General features: G+C 39.7%; 1 long non-coding RNA gene across 4 annotated transcripts in view; it reads right to left on the bottom strand.

Moving 5' to 3' along the window:
• The window catches only part of LOC112948256, a 47,120-nt gene that overhangs the window by 14,675 nt on the left and 26,445 nt on the right, over positions 1-6,000 (bottom strand). For 2 of the 4 annotated variants that reach the window (XR_003249572.1, XR_003249573.1), the window contains exon 2: positions 1,874-2,000. The exons of the other annotated variants lie outside the window; for them this stretch is intronic. This is a non-coding gene — a long non-coding RNA (uncharacterized LOC112948256). The remainder of the gene's footprint in view (positions 1-1,873; positions 2,001-6,000) is intronic. 4 annotated transcript variants of the gene reach the window in all.

The following is a 6,000-nucleotide window of genomic DNA, read 5'->3' as shown; positions in this document are numbered from 1 at the left end:
CGGGCCGGGCGGGCGGCCCCGCCAGCCCCACTTGCTCGGGGCAGCCGCCAGCCTCGCCCCGGGCGCTCCCCCGACCCGCCCCCAGCCTCGGGCCCGCTCTCCAAGTGCTGCGCGTGGAGGGCGAAGCACCTCCCCGCTCACCTGCCCCCCACAACCGGCAACGCCAGCRTGAAGCAGAGACCACCCGGCATAAACGGCCACCCTGTGCCTAGCCAGGGCCACAGAAACAATCCCAAAGGCAGCCTGGCTGTGAAGGCCCCTTCCTGTCAGCAGTGCKTTCGGCTTTGGGTAGCTGCCTCACATGAAAAGTGTGCCTCACCCGTCATAGCATAACAGAAGCCACCAGACACTTGGACCAAGCGCTGCCTTCTGCTTCCAAAATGCCCTCCTGCTTCAGCCACCTTAAGGCACACCTCTTGCTAACCTGCACTAAAACTCTCTACACTGATAGGCTAATCCACCCCAGTTTGGCCTTTAGGAAGAGTCATGTGGCCTCATGCCCTGCACTGACAGAAAGCGTATCCTCGTATCCTGACTGTACTTCACCCTGACCAGAAAGCCCATCCTCAGGCCTCCACAGGTCCCACCTCRTCAAGAGCCCTTGAAATTACCCTGAGAACACATGGACTGCATCCACATCACAGGAACATTTGCTCCCTTGACCTGAGTTTAGCCAATGACCTCAGACCTTCTCCATTTCCTACCACCATTTCCACCTGCTCCTAATCACCATCTACAGATAAAGCCACCACAAACATTCTGCCAGCCCCAGGCATCAGTTTGTCCTGATTAGTGCCTCAGAAAAACACCACAAATACCCAACTAAAATCTAAGCATTACACTTTTTTCTTTTTTTTTTTTGCCAATACCATAGAAACTGGCTTGTATGCCAGCCTCACCAGGGCACAGTCTCCTGTTTTGACTACTGCCATGGAAACCATTTCAGATACCGGCACAATCRGGGCATCCTCCACATTCTTGGTCACTGTCTTAGCTGTTTGTCCCCAGCCAGTCAGTCAACAGTCAGTCACTCCAACAGGCACACCCAGCAAGCACAACGGAATGTGAGAAGGAATATTTATACACTTCAGCAGCCACTCCGAATGATCCCCATGCCTTCCCCCTTCTCGTTTTTCATGTGCACAGCGTGCTCCGTTAAAAGCTGTGGTATTAAAAACAGAGGGAAAGATGGCTCATTCTCTCTTCTTTTATATAATAAGAAGAGTCGTTATGGCAGCAATAAAACCAACAATGCTGAATAAGAGTATTATGGGAGGTCTCGGGATTGGGCAGTTGGATTTCAGCTGCAGTTCCTTGAGCTGGGGTCTGCTAAGCCTAGAGACCAGAGGAATCTGGTCAGCTGGAAAGAATCATTTGCTCATATCCCTGAGGATAAGAATTTGGGACTGAGTTATTTCCTTTAGCATTACAGAGAAAAGCAGACCCCTTCCATATCAAACAAGGTGACAGCAAGGGCAGTAGTAGTAGGGTCCCTACTGTAATAAAATAAGTGATACTGGTGGCCAATACAGTCATAAAGGAACCTCCAGCCAGGGGAATTAATGGTGGGACATGGAAGCAGAGAAGAGTTTCTCATAGCAAAAGGCCTGCTCCCAAGAAGAACCAAGGTTCTGCTCTGTGGAGAATATATAGAGCAGGGTCTGTTTTCCAACTTTATTCCTGGCTCAGACTCTTGCAAATACTAATCCCCTTGCTCTGTGGAACTCCTAGCACAACTGTGCAAAGGTTTGCATGGACAGAGCCCAGATATTGGGCTCCCTGGAAGAGTAGCACCTTGAGGAAAGAGGAAAGGCAATCGAGGATGAGGCAAGAACTAGGTAAAAGTAGGGCACAGCAACACATTTATACTTACATAGGATATGTATCTTCAACTGACATTGAAAGATCTAACTTCACAGCAAGGAGAAGCAATTTCACAGCAAGGATAAAGGCAAGAATTCCAACATGCCATTTCCAAACTTGCTTGTGCCCAAATACATCTATAGAAAAAGAAAATAATGGCTTCCAATAAGCAGATTAAGCAGATGAAGGAGAGGAAAAGAGATCAGGCACTCAAGATTTATATTTGTAGGAAAAGTCTTGTTATAGTCATGGTTAAGTTTAYAACTCCACGAGACCTAAACTGTATGCTCAGGCTGTTTTTTTTTCCTCCAACTATTATCAGATCTCCTAAGAAAATGATTATTCCTGTTTACAAACTTTTATTCATATACATTTGCAGACAAAACTGTCTTTAAAAGTTACTTACTGCATTTGTTATGTRTAACCAGAAACATATTGGAAGTCTAACATCATAGCATTGTATTTAATGCAGCTGGTCACCAAGGCCTAAAGCAGCTCCTAAAAGCTTACACAAGGATCCATTTCTTTTTCTCAAATGAATTGTAGGTACATGTAAGCAGGCAYGGTCTTTCTGCAGAATCACTCAGAGAACTTTGCTATTTGAGCACGATAATACTGTATGTTTGCATTCTTTCCTTTTCTCCAAATGCAGTAGTTTCGCTTTTTTACCTCCTATGATCAGCTCTGTACAAACACCAGATCTGAGAGATGCCCAGGAAATTCCTCCATACAGTTTGTTTCTTCCATTTATTCCATACCATTTATTTCTTCCGGTTTATATGACACTTTTTTTTATGCATTGTGCATTGTTAGACCAAATACTTCAACTGTGTTTTTTAAATCACATATCAGATAATTAGAAAATGTATGTTTACATTGCTAAATTGGGAAATATATTTCAAGACCCCATCTGTGGCTCATATTCCAAGTTTAGGCACATAACCTTGCTTCCTAGTACTCATTCAAATTTTTTCACTATAACCTGTGTTCCTGCCCTCCCATCTTTCAGGAAAAAAGCAACTACTTCTCACAGATGATATGCAAAGGGATTCAGTAATTTCACAGGTCAGGGTCCCCTCCTTGCTCTGCCCAAACCTGCTCTGTACCAGCGTTCACCAAATGATTATCCAGTCTGAAGAACCAGAGTTCTTTGAGATGCAACTACTGAAGATGTAAGATACAGGTCATTTGAGCCACACATAAATTGGAAAGGGCAGAGATTTTACAGCAATATGTGAYATTCATTAACTATTGTACCTGTCATTTGAAGTAGAAAACAAAAGTGTAAACAAAATTGAGAGATGTGCAATATCACCACGCTTTCAATCAACAAAAACCCTATTGCTTTTCACGAAAAATCAATAACAATTTTCTAGGCCCTAGGCAAGCACAATAGTTTGAAACACGTTATTAGAGATCATGCAAGCAAAAAAAGCAGATGCTCTTTGAGCATTGCCAGCTATTCAGTGGTAGACATTTAAAATCCTCCAAATGGGGTGTTCAAAGAAATTTGGCTTGAAAAAAGTATAATGATATTTGCTATTTTTGTTTATAGTATGTGATATGCTCCTAAACAAATGAATAAACAAGATATGCTTTTCCTTCTGYTTCCTTCCGCAGTAGTTCACTACTAAAATCACAGTAGTGATGGCCCGGCACATACAAATGACCTTATTTGCTTCACAGGGAAATCTATTTTTTATCCTACCTTTGGAAAAAAAAAAAGATTTTGACTGAACAAAAACACKGCAAAAATGTAGCTACCTCATTACCACTTTCAGAGGTGGAATTTTCAYAGTGGCTAATATTGATTTGACTAAAATCTGACAGATTAACGTCAGTAGAGACAAATGTAAATAAAGACAAAAGTTCTAAGCATTGAAACCAAATTGCCCATGGGACTGGTAATTATTTTGGTATATCCATCCTAGCTAAAGCTTTTTGGTACTGTCACAAGACAAGAAATCATAACAATGTCAGCAACGAGCTCATACTATTAAGCTCAAACCAGAATTTAGAGCCTGGCTTTTGTTTGAACCTGTATTGAGTAATTGCAAACACATCTACACATACACACGCACACTCAGAACTTCTAAATACATCCTTTTTTGTTTCTATAATTTGAAAACTAAGATTATGTTAATATTGTGGCTTTGCTGGCACTTTTATGATGCTCATATTTAGAATGATAAACCTTCTGAGCAGAAAGGAAAAGATTTATCACTAGGAATAATTAGAAACAGTTTCATCAGTGTCAAAAACATATGGTAAAGAAAAAAATCTTTCAGTCTGCCAAGCCAAAGTCCAATGCTTTTTTTTTTTTTCWTTTTTTTTCAAAATGAAGCTCTTTCAACTAAGACTCATCTCTAACTTCTAATTCCTGTTTTCAAAGCAGGGAAAACAGTTATCAATAAAAGCACAGAGACAGAAGTGAGAAATGGGCCCAGTGCATCCTGTGGGGATGGGCACAATGCATCGTCTTTCCTAAGCAAGTTTTAACTTGTTGGCCATAAAACAGCAAAGAATTTGTGTTGCTTCTGTTGATCTAGACGTTTGAGCTCWGTTTTTATATCCAAGACCTACGGTAAAGGCCACCCATGTCACTGCTCCAGGTTTGCATGAAATCCAATAAGGCAAAAAATCCAGTTACTCTTATCTACTAAGAGGATTAATTATTGTGCTTTGTATTAGCTTAAACAAAGGATGCACTATATTGTTTTTCTTGAGGAATCAAACCCAAGATCAAAAAAGAAGATTTTTCAAGAGATATGAAATACAATRTTTTTAACTGTTACTATATATGAACATTTTCAAATGAGTTTTTTGGTCATCTGAACCCTAGGAAATAATTATCATCTCAGTCAAAGGTTTTACGCTACATTTCATCCAGACTTAACATCTAGTGATTAACCTGAATGTCAATCTTAGAGGCATAAGCAAACAGGGGAAGGTACAGTAGCCCTTGTTACRAAGCAGTTTTATACTCAACACTAACTGAAACTTAAAAAAAAAGGATGATGACTGCTTAATAATATTTTTACAATACTTAGACAACTGGCACGTGAAATAAGAAATCTMCTCCTTTATCTCCGTTTCTACTTTTTGTTTTTACATATGATCAGGTTTGTCAGGACCAGTTTTTAAGTAACTACTATCTTCTGTACTCGCTCAACCATTTTGCCCATTGCTATTTAGACATTATTATTTAAACAAGCTGTTACATTTCTCCTTATAGGAAAAGGCATGATGCAACTTTGCTTATTAGTGAAATCACCAGTGACAGTAAATATAAGCAACTAATGTGCCCCTTGCTTGTACGAGTATTCTGCAGAGCTGGGAAATATTCATGTTATCAAGAGTCTGGAGAAAAGGAGGGGAAAAAACAAGCCTTGGAAAGATTAAGAGAGCCATGCCCAGGCTGGTGTTTCAAAAYAAAAAATATTTTTCTCCAAGATATTGTATTCTTATGTGAAGGATTAGAAAGAAGAGATCATTCTATAATGTTAACAAAGTGTTTATAATATTTGTATGATAAATCTACTGTGGACAAGCTGCTTTCTAGGAGGTCTAGATAATGAGATTAATATTTTTAATCAGATCATTCACAATTCTATCATGCTTACATCTTGTGCAGATTTTAAGTTAATTTTTCAAACACTTATCTGTCCAACCTTGAAGCTTATTTTCCATAAACATAAGCCTTGATTATACTTGAGCGTAGTACCTGATTGCTTGAATGTTTGTGGAATATGATAAAAATGGAAGCACAGATTTCACACATGTTTATACATATTCGTGGAGAAATCAAAATCAAAGACTCAAAGAAAAAACTTTTTATTTTCTAGTAAATGTTGGTTTGACTTCTGCTGTAGACTAAACAGTTTAGATGACCAAGATAACACAAAGCAGGTAGGCTTTCTTGATAAATCTAAAGTAGATTTGCTTTCTTGATGATCCTCTCTGTAGTTYCAGAGGCACACAGGTCATCATACTAGCTTTGCAGAAGTGATGATTTCAACTCAGATTGAGCTAGATAAATTGCAACTACTACTAGGCTGAAGAGAAAACAACCCATGCCTTTAAAAACGCAAGAATAAAACGGAGATTTTTATTTCAGGCAAGTCACACAATTTAGTA

Source organism: Nothoprocta perdicaria, unplaced genomic scaffold (assembly GCF_003342845.1).
Source record: "Nothoprocta perdicaria isolate Ctin4 unplaced genomic scaffold, notPer1 scaffold_26, whole genome shotgun sequence".
Taxonomy (NCBI): Eukaryota; Metazoa; Chordata; class Aves; order Tinamiformes; family Tinamidae; genus Nothoprocta; species Nothoprocta perdicaria.
This window is presented reverse-complemented; position numbering and strand designations above follow the sequence as displayed.